The 16,201-nt window shown below is 40.2% G+C and overlaps 1 non-coding gene across 1 annotated transcript; it reads left to right on the forward strand.

The window, feature by feature from the left end:
* Positions 1–587: 587 nt before the first annotated feature.
* On the forward strand, positions 588–691 carry LOC124230662 (small nucleolar RNA U13). The gene has a single exon (XR_006886266.1). It is a non-coding gene; the product is annotated as a small nucleolar RNA U13 (small nucleolar RNA).
* Positions 692–16,201: the final 15,510 nt, after the last annotated feature.

Raw genomic sequence — 16,201 nt, forward strand, 5'->3', positions numbered from 1 at the left:
TCCTTCAGGAGGTGAATGGATAAGTAAACTGTGGTACATCCAGACAATGGAATATTATTCAGTGCTAAAAAAAAATGAGCTATTAAGCCATGAAAAGACATGGAGGAAACTTAAATGCATATTACTAAGTGAAAGAAGGCAATCTGAAAAGATTACATACTGTATGATTCCACCTATATGACATTCTGGAAAAGACAAAACTATGGAGACAGTAAAAGGATCAGTGGTTGCCAGGGGCTAGAGCGGGGGTGAGGTGAATAGACACAGCACAGGATTTTTAGGGCAGGGAAACTTCTCTGTATGATCCTATAATGGTGGATACATGTCATACATTTGTCCACACCCATAGAACGTACAACACCAAGAGTGAACTCTAATGCAAACTGTGGACTTTAGGTGACAATAATGTGTCAACGTAGGTTTATCAATTGTGACCAATGTCCCACTCTGATGGGCGATGTTGATAATGCAGGAGGTGGTGCATGTGTGGGGACGGGGTGTATGGGAAATCTCTGTACCTTCTGCTCAGTTTTGCTGTGAACCTAAAACCGCTTTAAAAAGTAAAGTCTGATAAAAAAATTTTGTAAATCCTTTTATGCTTCATAAACATGATGATTGGGTGTTCATGCTATTGTGTGAGATGCGCCTCCCTCAAACCTTGTTACGACCTTGGCACATTACCTGTCTGACGTGAAAAAAATTTTGTATCTAGAAGTCAATAAACAAGTTTGTGTATTCTCCATTAGTAGCATTATCCACTTAGTGAAGTGAAAAGAGGGCTTTGCAAAGTACGTAACTCTCTAATTAATCAAAAATACTTTAACAAGCATCTATCTATTGAAAGACACGGGACAATACAAGAGAAACATAAGACATCGTCCCTGCGGAGCTGAAAGTCTGGTTCTTTGCCCTGAACTGTGATAAATCATCTTGCAAATGGACTTTAAAACCCCACCACTCTGTTCCATCTCTGTATCTGTAGTTCAGAGGCCAAGAAAAAGTGTCCACTGTTAATGGCATGTTCTCCAGCAGATACGTAACATCTTATTTGCCTTAAATGAGAGAAGGAATGTAAAAAAACCATCTGTAAACTATAAAGTGCTTTACAAAGACAGATTATTAAAGTTGCTTTGTGGGATGAACGACTTAGTTCCTGCCTGTTGAAAGTATATAGTGGAACAAAAAGATGGTTTAGAATCTGAGCAAGGATTAGAAAGGAACCCCTGGGGATTTTCACTTCCTATGAGGAGCATTTCACAAGTTTCAGATTTAAGGAGCCAGATGGGGCCTTAGAACCCAGTGGAGAATTATTAATATTTAAAAATATTTAAAATGTTTTTGGAACATGGGACCCAAGAAGACAGACTAGAGGAATTAGAACGGTTAAGCCCGAAGAAGATAACGTATCTATTTATTGAGAAGATAAAGCTAAAGGGTGCCTTGTGTTGAAATAGGTCAAGGGAATCTCTGAAAAGATGGTTCTGCTGCCACCGCCTACGGGAATTTATCTGGGGCTCTCAGAATAAGCCCAGATTCCTCTCAGTTCCGGTACTTCTCTGCAGTGTCCTCTGTGTAAGAACGTACTCAGTCAACCGTCCAGAACTTCTCAAGTTCTAAGAGTCAGGCTTTGGAAGGCGGGTAGGAGGTAGGGGTGGGGCAGGGGGTGAGGTCAGCTAGCTTTCCCCTGAGGGTCTTTTTACTCATGGGTCCCTGTGTGGTCTCAGAAAGTGTTAACAGTTGCTCCCCTGGCTAAGGATTCTTCAGGAGAGTTTACTCAGGAGGCACGTGGTTCCCCGTCACTAAGGACACCTGGCCCTCCAGGAAGCTGTAACACTGGTGGTTATTCTCTCCTTTGGGTGGCAAATGGAAACCTAGCAGCCCTTTTTCAAGCAGGTCCTAGTGATTAGTACAGAGAGATTCCCCTGGGACTTCAGCAGGTGGCTAGTGATTGTTTAACAACCTCCCAGGGTTTCATTTAAGGAGAGGCATGGGTGTGGGGAGCCTGGTGGAGAGGACAGAGAGAAAGATGGTTTTGGCACAAGGGACCCAGGAAAAAAGGCGAAACGGCTTGGAACAATGCCTGGTGCATAGTAAGCGCTGTGTGTTTGTGGAAGAAGGGGGCAGAATGCGTGTTTAAATAGGGTGGTCAGGGTAAATCTGACTGAGAGGGCGAGATTTGAGTAAAGACTTGAAGAAGGTGAGGGAATTTGCCCAGTGGGTCTCTGCGGAAGGAACAGTCTAGGCAGGAGCATAGACTACAGCATAGGTGGCGTCTGGGGTTGGTGAGAGACTGGGAAGGCAGCTTCCGGCTCCTGTGAGGCCTGTGAGGTCTTGGGCTTTGGCTCTCAGTGAAATGTGGGCCACCACTGTTTAGCCCAGGAACAAGATCTGACTTATACTCTGCTGTGTTGGGAATAGCCTGGGGGCGTTGAGGGGCAAGGGGTGAAGCAGGAAGATCTGGTAGGAGGCCTGGCAAAATTGGGCAGGAGGTCAGGAGGCCAGAGTAATCATGGAGGTGGTGGGAGAGTGTGAGTCTGGAAATTCTGTGAAGTAGAGCTGGCCTTAACTCCTGAGTATTGGCCTGAGCACTTGGATACATGTGGTTGCTGTCAAGTGGCTGTGAGAAATAAAGGATTGTCTTGAAGTTGGAAGTTCTTTGATTCATTCAGAGTATTTACTGAGCACCCACTGTGTGTTAGGCATATATTGACGAGGAAGACACATGCCACAACTAGAAGGACCCACAACTAAAATATACAACTAATCTCTAGTTGGCATTATTTGTTCACACGTCTGCTGTCTGATTCTACTGACTAGAATGATTGCTCCGCGTGGGTAATGGTCTTAGCTTGTTTTTCAGATTTAGCCATGTTCGTGCATTTATCAGCAGTTCATTCATTTTTATTGTTGTGTAGTGGCCTGTTGTACCAATTTGTTTATCTGTTCACCTGTTGAGGGACAATTGAATTGTTTCCAGGTTTTATGGCTGCTATGGTTTCCAGGTTTTATGGCTCCAGGTTTCCAGGCTACTATGAATAAGGCTGCTATGAACATTCTTTTTGTGGACAAATATTTCATTTTCTTGAATAAATACCAGAAGTAGAATTGCTGGGTCATAGAGAAATTATGTGATTAGTTTTTTAAGAAATAGTCAAACTTTTTTCTGAGATGGTTTTATTTTATTTGTTTTATTATTATTATTATTATTATTTTTATTGCTTTTTCTCCCCCATTCCCCCCGGTACATAGTTGTATATTTTAGTTGTGGGTCCTTCTAGTTGTGGCATGTGGGACGCCGCCTCAACACGGCCTGACAAACGGTGCCATGTCCGCGCCCAGGATCTGAACCGGCGAAACCCTGGGCCACCTCACGGAAGTAGAGTGTGGGAACTCAACCACTCAGCCACAGAGCTGGCCCCATAAGATGGTTTTATTCTTTTTTCTCTGCCAGCTTTGTAGGAGAGTTTCAGTTGCTTTATGCCCTTGCTAACATTTGGTATTGTCAGTCTTTTCATTTTAACCTTTCTAGTGGATGTGAACTGGTGTCTCATTGTGGCATTTTAAAAGTAAACTTTATTGAGGTATAATTTACATATAATAAAATTTATCCATTTAAAATCTACAATTCGGCACAACTAGAAGGACCTACAACTAGAATATACGACTGTGTACTGGGGGGCTTTGGGGAGAAGCAGCAGATGAAAAAAGAAAAAGAAAAAAAAATCTATAATTCTGTGGGTTTTGACACATGTATACAGTTGTGTAACCACCACCGGAATCATTTCCATCACCCCAGAAAGCTCCTCTGTGCCTCTTGCCTGTTGACAAAATAAAACAGCCAGTTATTTTACCAGCAAAATGGTTTCTTTGGGAATAGCAAAGGAATTGCAACTGGGGACAAGCCAGCTGTAGCAAAAGCCATAAGCAAGTCCAGCAAGCAAAGGAGAAGAACGCTATTTTATAGAGAAAAAGGAGGAAATGGGGAGTTGTTTTGAACAAAAGTCCATCGATGGAAAGCGATAGTTCAGGACGGTGACAGTTTCTCATCGGCTGAGTTGCTGCAGGAATGGGTTTCTTGTGGGGGATGCAATGTACATCTCTTCCTGTAATTGACATTCTTGGTGGACTTCTTTTGTTGTCGGTAATTGACAATCCTTCCTGTAATTGACCTGGAGCGGTAGTGCTCTGAGGGCTCCCCCGTCTTGCCTCCCAGCTCCATTTTAAGTGAGGTTTCCCTTTATTAATTTTCACATGCCCTTCTCCAGCCATTTCCCCCGGAAACCACAGATCCTCTTTCTGTTACTACAGCATGGTCTTTTCTAGAATTTCATACAGTATTTGGTCTTTTGCATCTGGCTTCTTTCACTTAGCATAACGCTTGTGAGATTCACACGTGTGTTGTTTATCAGTAGTTTGTTCCTCATGATTGCACTGTACGGAGAGATCGCAAATTGGTTATGCGTTCATCATTTGTCAGGCTGTTTCCGTGGCTTGGCTATTGTGAATACAGCTGTCAACATTCATATGAAGGTCTTTGTGTGGGCACAGGTTTTTCTTTTTCTTGAGTAAATATCTAGAAGAGGGATTGCTGCGTGGTATAGTAAGTGTATTTTAGCTTTTTTAAGAAACTGCCACAGTGGTTCTACCGTTTTACATTTCCACCAGCAGTGGGAGAGAGTTCCTCTTGCTCCATGTCCTTAACAATACTTGGTCTTGTCAGTCTTTTTGATGTTGACCATTCTAATGGGCATGTGGTAGAAGCTCATAGGGGTTTTAATTTGCATTTTCACAATTACAAACGATATGGAGTATCTTTTAATGTGCTTATTGGCCATTTATATACCTTCATTTGTGAAGTGTCCAGGTCTTTTGCCCATTTTTATAAATTGGGTTGTTGTCTTTTTTTAAATTGAATTGTAAGAGTTTTTCTTTTAACATAATCTGAATATAAGTCCTTTGCCATAATATGTATTATGAATATTTTCTCCCAATCCAAGACTTGCCTCTTCCTTTTTTTCTTTTACTTTTTCTTTTTTGTTGAGGAAGATTCGCCCTGAGCTAACATCTGCTGCCAGTCTTCTTCTTTTTGTATGTGAGCCACCACCACAGCATGGCCAGTGACAGTTGAGTGCTGTAGGTTCACACCTGGGAACTGAAGCTGGGCCCTCTGAGGCAGAGTGCACTGAACTTAACCACCGGGCAAGCAGGGCTGGCTCTTTATTTTTTTTTGATGAGCCAAAAATTTTGATTTTGAAGTCCAGTTTATCAAGTTTTTCTTTTATCGTTAGTGCTTTTTGTGTTCTAAGAAAATTTTCCCTATCTTAAGATTGTAAAGATATTCCCCTTTGTTTTCTTCTAGAAATTGTATGGTTTTAGATTTTTACATTGTTTTATAATCCATCTCTAAATAATTTTTATATTTGGTGTAAGACAGGGGTCAAGGTTAATTCTTTACCGTGTAGATATCCAGTTGTTCCAACACTATATGTTGGAAAGAATGTTCTTTCACCATTGAATTATTTTGGTGCTTTTGTTGAAAATCAATTGATCGTAAATATGAGTCAATTTTTGATGTCTCTCATCTTTTCTATTGATTTGTTTGACTTTACACTGATAGCACATCGTCTTGAATATTGACCCTGTATCCTGTGACTTTGCTAAATTCACTTATTTTACTAGCTTTTTTGTAGATTCTTTAGGATTTTCTATTTATACAATCATGTAGTCTGCAAATAAATACAGTTTTACTTATTTATATCCAACTGTTATGGCTTTTATTTCTTTTTCTTATATTACATTGGTTAGGGCCATTGGTACAATGTGGAATAGGAGTGTTTAGAGCAGACATCATTTTGTTGTTCCCAGTCTAAGGGGAAGGCACTCACTATTTATCAAGAAGTATGATGTTGTTACTATAGGTTTTCATAGCTTCTCTGTATTAGTTTGAGGTAATTCTCTGCCGTTCCTACTTTGTGAGCATTTTTATCTTGAATGGGTATTGAATTTTGTCAAATACTTTTCCTGTATTTATTGAGATAGTATCTGATTTTTCTCTTTTATTTCATTAATGTGGTGGATTCCATTGATTGATTTTCAAGTGTTGAACCAACCTTGTATTATTGGTGTAAACTTTGCATGGATATGATTAGCATTTTAACATATTGCTGGGTTCAATGTGCTAATATTTTGTTTTACAACTCAGTAATAATGTTTTTTTGTCTGTGTGAGGAAGATTGGCCCTGAGCTAACATCTGTTGCCAACCTTCCTCTTTTTGCTTGAGGAAGACTGTCTCTAAGCTAACATGTGTGCCAGTCTTCCCTCTGTTTTGTGTGGCATGCTGCCACGGCATGGCTTGATGAGCGGTGCTACGTCTGCACCTGGGGTCTGAATCTGAGAACCCCGGGCTGCTGAAGTGAAGCGCACGAACTCAACCACTGTGCCTCCGGGCCGGCGCTGTCAGTAATAATGTTTGTTAATTTGTGAATTTTTTCTATGTTCGTGAATGATATTATCTGCAATTTTCTTTTTATATAGTATCAGGTTTTGGTATCAGTGTTATGCTGGCCTCATAAAACAAGTTGGGAAGTTTTTGCTTTCTGAAGGAGTTTGTATAAGATTGGTGTTATTCTTCCTTAAATGGTATAATTCTCCAATGCAGCCATCTGGGCCTGGAGTTTTCTAGTGGGAAGGTTGTTAATTATCAATTCAATTTCTTTAATAGATAATGGACTGTTTAATATTTCCTTATGTTTTAGTAAATTGTATTTTTCAAGAAATTTATCCATTTAAGTTGTTAAATATATTGATTGACCTAAAGTTTTTCATATTTTATCTTGCTATTCTGTGAGTTCTGTAAAGATTTCCTCTCTTTCATTCCTAATGTTGGTAATTTATGTTTTCTCTCTTTAATTAATCAGAGATTCATCAATTTTATTGGACTTATTCCATTTACATTTAATATAATTACTGAAACGATTGGTTTTAAGTCTGCCATCTCATAGTTGTTTTCTCTTTGTCCCCTCTGTTCTTTGTTTCTTTATTCTTCCTTTCCTGTATTGTTTGGGTTAACTGAGTATTTTTAAGTATTTCATTCTTTCTTTTCTATTGACTTTATAGCCAGTTCTTTGGATCATTTTTTAAAAATAATTTTATTTTTTAACATCCGTGCGCATCTTCCTCTACTTTATATGTGGGATGTCTGCCACAGCATGGCTTGACAAGTGGTGTGTAGGTCCACACCCGGGATCTGAACTGGCGAACCCTGGGCCTCCGAAGCAGAATGTGTGAACTTAACTGCTGCGCCACCAGGCTGGCCCCTGGATTGTTTTTGAAGTGGTTACTTTCGAGATTACAGTGGACATCCTTAATTTATCATAGCTGATCCATATTTAATGAAAACCTTTACGACAATATCATTATATTTACACTTCTACTGTCCTCTGTACTGTTGTCATTGATTTTACTTCTATAAATGTTATAAACTTCACAGCGCACTGTTATTTTTACTTTAAACAGCCAGTTGACTTTTTTAAAACTTTAAGAAAAGAACAATGGTTTTTTATATTTACCCACATATTTGCCATTTTCAGTGTTCTGCTTTCCTTCCTATTGTTCTGAATTTTCATTTCTCCCTCCAGCCTGAAGAATTTGCTTTAGCGTTTCTTGGAGTGAGTGTCTGCTGACTACAGATTATCCCAGCCTTCCCTTATCTGAAATGTCTTTCTTTCTTTCTTTTTTTTTTTTTAAAGATTGGCACCTGGGCTAACAACTGTTGCCAGTCTTTTTTTTTTTTTTTTTCCTGCTGTATCTCCCCAAACCCCCCTCATACACAGTTGTATATCTTAGTTGCCGGTCCTTCTAGTTGTGGGATGTGGGACACCGCCTCAACGTGGCCTGATGAGTGGTGCCATGTCTGCGCCCAGGATCCGAACCCTGGGCCGCCGCAGCGGAGCGCACGAACTTAACCACTCGGCCACGGAGCCGGCTCCTTTATTTTTTAAAGAAACATTTTTTAAGCCATGGTAAAATACACATAACATAAAATTCATCATTTTAAAGTGTACAGTTCTATGCCGTTAGACACGTTCATGCTGCTGTGCATGTGACCATCACCACCGCCGATCTCCAGAATGTTTTCATCTTCTCAAACTGCAACTCTGTGCTCATTACATACTAACTCCCCAGTGGAATACAGAGCCCAGAAGTAAGCCCTCACATACGTGGTCAAACGATTTCAACAAGGGTGCCAAGACCATTTAATGGGGAAAGGAGTCTTTTCAACAAATAGTGCCAGGAAGACTGGATATCCACTTGCAAAAGAACGAAGTTGGAGCCTTACCTTACATCATACACAAAATTTAACTCAGAATGAATCGCAGACCTGAGAGACCTAAGAAATCTAACTGTAAAGAGATCTAACTGCAAAGACCTAAGAGCTAAAACTATAAAACCCTTAGGAGGAAACATAGGGGAAAAGCTTCATGACGTTGGATTTGGAAATGATTTCTTGGATATGACACCAAAAGCACAAGCGACAAAAGTAAAAATTGATAAACTGGACTTCATCAAAATTAAAAACTTCCCGAAGATTGGCACCTGAGCTAACATCTGTTGTCAATTTCTCCCCCTCCCCTCCGCCTCCTCCATGTCCCCCAGTACATAGTTGTATATTCTAGTCGTAGGTCCTTCTGGCTCTGCTATGTGGGACGCCGCCTCAGCATGGCTTGATGAGTGGTGCTAGGTCCCTATCCAGGATCCGAACCAGCAAAACCCCAGGCTGCCGAAGCGGAATAGGTGAACTTAACCACTCAGCCCCAGCGCCGGCCCCTAAAAACTTCTGTTCATCAAAGGACACAGTCAACAGAGTGAAAAGGCTACCTACAGAATGAGAGAAAAAAATTTTCAAATCATATGTCTGATGGGTTAATATCCAGAATATATAACGAACTCCTACAACTCAGCAAAAACCCCTAAATAACCCAGTTAAAAATGGCCAAAGGACTTGAATAAATATTTCTCCAAGAAGATATAAAATGGCCAACAAACACATGAAAAGATGCTCAACATTACTCATCATTAGGGAAATGCAAATCAGAACCACAGTAGAAAATAACAAGTGTTGGGGAGGCAATGGAGAAATTGAAACCCTTTGCACTGCTGGTTGGAACGTGAAATGGTGCAGCTGCTGCGGGAAACAGTACGATGGTTCCTCAAAAAACAAAAAATAGAATATGATCCAGCAATGCCACTTCCGGGTGTACATCCCAAAGAATTGAAAGCAGGCTCTTGCAGAGATATTTGTACACCCATATTCCCAGCAGTATTATTCACAATAGCCCCAAATGGAAATAACCTAAATGTCCATTGGTAGATAAATAAATACATTATTCGTGAACACACACACACACACCCCCCCCCGGAATATTATTCAGCCTTAAAAAGGAGGGAAATTTTGACACATGCTACAACGTGAATGAATCTTGAAGACATTATACTAAATGAAGTAAGCCAGTCAGAAAAAGACACTGTTATTTCACTTATATGAGGTCCCCAGAGCAGTTAAGCCCAGAGAGACAGAACGTAGAATGGTGGTTGCCAGGTGCTGGGAGGGAGGGGGGATGAAGAGTTCTTTAATGGGTATAGAGTTTCAGATTGGCAAGATGAAACAAGTTCAGGACATTGGTTGTACAACCATGTGAATGTATGTAACATTTCTGAAATATACACACAAAAATAGTGAAGATGTTGGGGCTGGCCCAGTGACACAGCAGTTAAGTTCATGCATTCTGTTTTGGTGGCCTGGGGTTCGACGGTTGGGATCCCGGGTGTGGACATGGCACCGCTTGGCAAAAGCCATGCTGTGATAGGCGTCCCACATATAGAGTAGAGTAAGATGGGCATGGATATTAACTCAGGGCCAGTCTTCCTCAGCAAGGAGAGGAGGATTGGCAGCAGTTAGCTCAGGGCTAATCTTCCTCAAAAAACAAAAAAATAGTTAAGATGTTTAATTTTATGTTACACATATTTTATCAGAATTAAAAAAAACTTTGCAAGAGAAAAAAACACTAATTCTGATTTCCACTGTCTGGTGATTATGAATAATTTTGCATGTTCGTGTGCAGGTTTCTGTGTGAACATAGTTTGCGTCTCTCTAGGTCAAATAGCTAGACGTAGGAGTGCTGAGTCGTGAGGTAAGTGTATGTTTGACTCTATAAGACACTGCCAGACTGTTTCCCAGAGTGGTGGTACACTTTGCATTCCCAGTGTCTGAAAGTTCCAATTCCTCCACATCCTTCCCACCTCTCAGTACTGCCGTATTGGCCCCCTATTCTAACGGGTGTGTAGTGATATCTCATTGTGGTTTTAATTTGCATTTCCCTAATGTCTACTGATGTTAAATCTCTTCCTATGCTTATTTTCTGTTTGTATATCTTTTTTGGTGAAGTGTCCAGATCTTTTACTCATTTTGAAAAATTAGGTTGTTAGCTTTGTTTTGTTTTGAGATATAAGTCCTTTATATGTTCTGGATACCCGTTTTTTTTGATGTTGAGATATAATCAACATATAACGTCATATTAGTTTCAGGTATGCTACATAATGATTTTGATATCATGTATATATTGCAATATATCGCCGCAGTAAGTCTGGTTAACACCATCATCACACATATTTACAGTTTTTTTTCTCGTGATGAAAACTTTTAAGATCTACTCTCTTAGCAACTTTCAAATATATCATATCGTATTGTTAACTACAGTCACCGTATTGTGATCACATCTCTAGGACTTTTCATTTCATGACTCGAAGTTTGTACCTTTTGACCATCTTCACGCATTTCGCCCACCCCCACCTCCCACCTGTGGCAACCACCAATCTCTCCTCTGTATCTGTGAGTTTTGTTTTTAGGTTCCACATGTAAGTGAGATCAAACGGTACTTTTCTTTGTCTGACTTATTTCACTTAGCATAATGCCCTCAAAGTCGATCTGTGTTGTCACAAATGGCAGGATTTCTTCCCTTCTTTCTTACGGCCGAATAATATTCCCTTGTGTATATATACCACATTTTTTTGTCTATTCATCCGTGATTAATGGACACTTACATTGTTTCCATGTCTTGGCCTTTGTAAATAACGCTGCAATGAGCATGGGGATGCAGATACCTTTTCGAGTCAGTATTTTCATTTCCTTCAGATAAGTAGCCAAGAGTGGGATGGCTGGATCATATGGAAGTTCTATTTTCAATTTTTTGAGCAACCTCCATACTGTTTTCCACGGTGGCTGTACCAGTTTACATTCCTACCAACAGTGCACGAGGGTTCCCTTTTTTCAAATCCTCGCCAACATTTGTTATTTCTTATCTTTTTGATAATAGCCATTCTAACAGGGGTGAAGTGATATCTCGTTGTGGTTTTGATTTGCATTTTCCTGGTGATTGTGATGTTGAGCACCTTTTCATGTGCCTGTTGGGCATCTGTATGTTTTCTTCAGAAAAATGTCTCTTCAGACCCTCTGCCCATTTTTTAGTTGGATTGGTTTTTTTTGCTATTGTGTTGTGTGACTTCTTTATATATTTTGGATATTAACCTCTTATCAGAATATATGATTTGCAAATATTTTCTCCCACTTGGTAAGCTGTCTTCATTTTGGTGACGATTTCCTTTGGTGTGCAGAAGCTTTTTAGTTTGATTTAGTTCCACTTGTTTATTTTTGCTTTCTGTTGCATTTGTCTGGTTTTTTGGATACCTTTTTTTATTGTATCTGTGATTTACAGATATTTCCTCCCAGTCTGTGGCTTGTCTTTTCATTCTTTTTGCAAAGCAAAGTTTTTTTTTTTGAGGAAGATTAGCCCTGAGCTAACTGCTGCCAATCCTCCTCTTTTTGCTGAGGAAGACTGGGCCCTGAGCTAACATCTGTGCCCATCTTCCTCTACTTTATATGTGGGACGCCTACTACAGCATGGCTTGCCGAGTGGTGCCATGTCCGCACCCGGGATCGGAACTGGTGAGCCCCAGGCCACTGAAGTGGAACGTGTGAACTTAACCACTGTGCCACTGGGCCAGCCCCAAAATGCATCCATTTTAAGTACGGTTTGATGAGTAACCACCACGACAAACAAGAAATAGAACATTTCCACCATCCCAAAGAGTACCCTCATAACCCTTTGCAGTCAAACTCACTCCACCCCGCAATTCTGGCCCTAGGCAACCACCATTCTGATTTTTGCTACTAATAGATTACCTTTGCCTTTTCAATAATTCCACATAAATGGAGTCATACTGTATATGCTTTTATATCTGGCTTTTTTTTTCACTCAGCCTAAAAGTTCTTTTTGAGATTCACCCGTGTTGTTGCATGTATTAGGCTGTTTCTTTTTATTGCTGCACAGTATTCCAGTGTATGGATGTCCATTTACCTAGGAACAGAGATTTAAGTCGTTTCCAGTTTGGGGCTGTTAAGAATAAAGCTGCTGTGAAAATGCATATCCAGTTCTTTGTGTGGACAAACGTTTGGGGTAGGTACCTAGGAATAGAATTCCTGCGTCTCATGTTAAGGGTATGATTAGCTTTATAAAAACTGTCAGACTGGAGGCGGCCCCGTGGTCGAGTGCTTAAGTTCACGTGCTCTGCTTCAGCGGCCCAGGGTTTTGCTGGTTCGGATCCTGGGCGCGGACATAGCACCACTTATCAAGCCATGCTGAGGCGACGTCCTACATGCCACAACTAGAAGGACCCACAACTAAAATCACACAACTGTGTACCAGGGGGCTTTGGGAGAAAAAGGAAAAATATCTGGGAAAAAAAAAAGTGTTAAACTGTTTTCCAAAGTTTGGCATTTTACATGGCAAACAGCAATGTAGGAGAATTCTACTTGTTTCCTATTCTCACCAACACTTGGTATTGACAGTTTTTTATTTTGTTTTTTTTTTTTAGATTGGCACCCGAGCTAACACCTGTTGCCAATCTTTTTCCTTCTTCTTCTTCTCCCCAAAGCCCCCCAGTACATAGTTGTACATTCTAGTTGTGGGTCCTTCTGGTTGTTCAGCCTCAGCGTGGCCTGATGAGCGGTGCCAGGTCCATGCCCAGGATCTGAACTGGTGAAACCCTGGGCTGCTGAAGCAGAGCGCACGAACTTAACCACTCGGCCATGGGGCTGACCCCAACAGTTTTTTTAGTTTGAGCCATTTTAGTGGGTGTATAATGGTATCTCATTGTGGTTTTAATTTGCATGTCTCTGAAGACTAATGATGTTAAACATTTTTCATTTGCTTATTGACCATTCACATATCATATCATATGTGAAGTGTCTGTTTAAATCTTTTGCCCATTTTCTAATTGGGTTATTTGTCTTTTTTTTTTTTTGAGGAAGATTAGCCCTGAGCTAACTGCTGCCAATCCTCCTCTTTTTGCTGAGGAAGTCTGGCCCTGAGCTAACATCTGTGCCCATCTTCCTCTACTTTATATGTGGGACGCCTACCACAGCATGGCTTGCCAAGTGGTGCCATGTCCTCACCCGGGATCCAAACTGGTGAACCTGGGGCCACCGAGAAGCGGAACGTGCAAACTTAACCGCTGTGCCACCGGGCTGGCCCCGGATTATTTGTCTTTTTATTAAGTTGTAGGAATTCTTTATCTATTCTAGATGCCAGTCTTTTATCAAGTATATTAAGTAAATGTGTTGTGAATATTTTCTCCCAGTCTGTGGGTTGCCTTTTCATTTTCTTAATTGTGTTTTTTCAAGGGAAGTGTTAAATTGTATTTTAGTCAAATTAGTCACAATTTTCTTTTATGATTCATTTTTGTGTCCTATCCAAGAAATCTCTGCCTCCCCAGGTTTGCAAAGATTTTCTACTATGTCTCCTTCTAGAATTTTCAATAGTGGTAGCTTTTACTTTTATGTCTGAATTAAATTTCTATTTTTTGTTGAGGAAGATTGGCCCTGAGCTAACATCCATCCCAATCTTCCTCTATTTTGGTATGTGGAACACTGCCACAGCATGGCTTGATGAGCAGCGTGTAGGTCCAGGCCCAGGATCTGAACCCATGAACCCCGGGCTGCTGAAGTGGAGGACGTGAAGTTAACCACTATGCCACCAGGCTGGCCCCCGGTCTGAATTAATTTTTGAATATAGTTTGATGTATAGATCAAAGTTATTGTTTATTTTCTTGCTTATAACTGTCTGATTGTTCCACTACCATTTATTAGAATGATTATTCTTTCACTGTTGAATTTCCTTGGTGCCTTTGCTGCAAACTAGTTGTCCATGAATATGTGGGTATTTTCTGTTCTGTTCCATTCATCTGCCTGTTCATGCTTACAATAGTATCTTACTATTTTGATTATTATACCTTATAGTAAGTATTGATATCAGGTAGAATAAGTCCTTGAACTTTTCAAAAAGTGGGTGTATAATTTTTTTTCCCTTTCAAAATTGTTTTGACTATTATATCCTTTGAATTTCTATATAAGTTTTATAATCACTTGTCAATTAGAAGATAACCCTTTAGTTTTATTGTGATCGCATTGACTCTAGAGGTCAACATTGGGAAAATGACGTCTTAACGATATTGAGTCTTCCAATCCATGAACGTGGCATGCCTCTCCATTTCCTTAGGCCTTTAAAATTTCTCTCACTAATGTTTAGTTGTTTTCTGTGTACAGGGCTTTTACTTATTTTTTAGGTTTATCTGAAGTATTTCATTTTTAAATGCTGTTATAAATATTATTATTAAAAAACTCATTTTCTGGGCTTCTTCCAGGAAAATGGAGTAGATGCAGCTTTCCCTATTTCTCTTGCTAAATACAGTTAAAAACCCTGGACACCGTATACACAGGGACTGTATATGGAACAAACTTAAGAAGACTATGAAAAGTGGAGAGAAGAGCAGATCACATAGGGACATTCAGACCCAAGAAATAATATGGTGGTCAGTTCCCGAGTTTTCTTTTTGCTTCACATTTCGCAGACTGGATCTGGAGAAGCCAGAAACCTGGAACTTGGAGACATCAACAGGCACAGACAAAAAAAAAGATCCTTAAACCAAAGGCCCAGGAACAGAGCAGCCTAGCAAGACAGGAATGAAGAGGAAATGAAGACGTTCTCAGATGAAGGAAGACTAAGGGAATTTGTCACCAGCAGACCTACCCCAAAATAATGGCTAAAGAAAGTTGTCTAAACAGAAAGGTAATGATAGAGAAAATGGAGTCCTAGAACATCAGGCAGGAAAGAAGAACACTGCAAGAGCAAAAATATAGGTGAAAAATAGACTTTCCTACTTTTTTTTTTTTTTTTTTTTAGGAATATTAGCCCTGAGCTAACTGCTGTCAATCCTCCTCTTTTTGCTGAGGAAGACTGGCCCTGAGCTAACATCCGTGCCCATCTTCCTCTACTTTATATGTGGGATGCCTACCACAGCATGGCGTGCCAAGCGATACCATGTCTGCACCTGGGATCCGAACTGGCGAACCCCGGGCTGCCAAAGTGGAATGTGCCCACTTAACCGCTGCACCACCGGGCTGGCCCCCCTACTCTTTTTGAGTTTTCTAAATTAAATTTGACAGTTGAAGCAAAAACTGTAGTATTACCTAGTGTGGTTCTCAATGTATGTAGAGGAAGATACTAGAATGAGGCAGAATAAAGGGGTGTAAATGGAGGTAAGTTTTCAGTACTTCATTCAAACTGGTAAAATGTGAACACCAGTAGATTTTGATAGATTATGTGTATATAACGTAATAGTTAGGGTTAACGCTAAAAAGCTATACAGAGAAATGCACTAAAAAACACTATAGATAGGGGCTAGCCCAGTTGTGTAGTGGTTAAGTTTGTGTGCTCTACTTCAGTGGCCTGGGGTTCACAGTTTTGGATCCTGGGCACGGACTTAGCACCGCTTGTCAAGCCATGCTGTGGTGGCATCCCACATAAAATAGAGGAAGACTGGCACAGGTGTTAGCAACAATCTTCCTCAAGCAAAAAGAGGAAGATTAGCAACAGATGTTAGCTCAGGGCCAATCCTCCTCACCAAAAAAACCCCAAGATCAAAAACAAACACTGTAGATAAATCAAAATGGAATAATAAAAATGTTCAGGCAACCCACAGAAGGCAGGAAAAATAAAACAAAATTGAAAAGCAGAGAGAACAAACAGAAAACAAAAAATAAAATGGCAGACTTAGACCTTAACATACCAATAGTTACATTAAGTG

This window comes from Equus quagga, chromosome 19 (assembly GCF_021613505.1).
Source record: "Equus quagga isolate Etosha38 chromosome 19, UCLA_HA_Equagga_1.0, whole genome shotgun sequence".
Classification (NCBI taxonomy): Eukaryota; Metazoa; Chordata; class Mammalia; order Perissodactyla; family Equidae; genus Equus; species Equus quagga.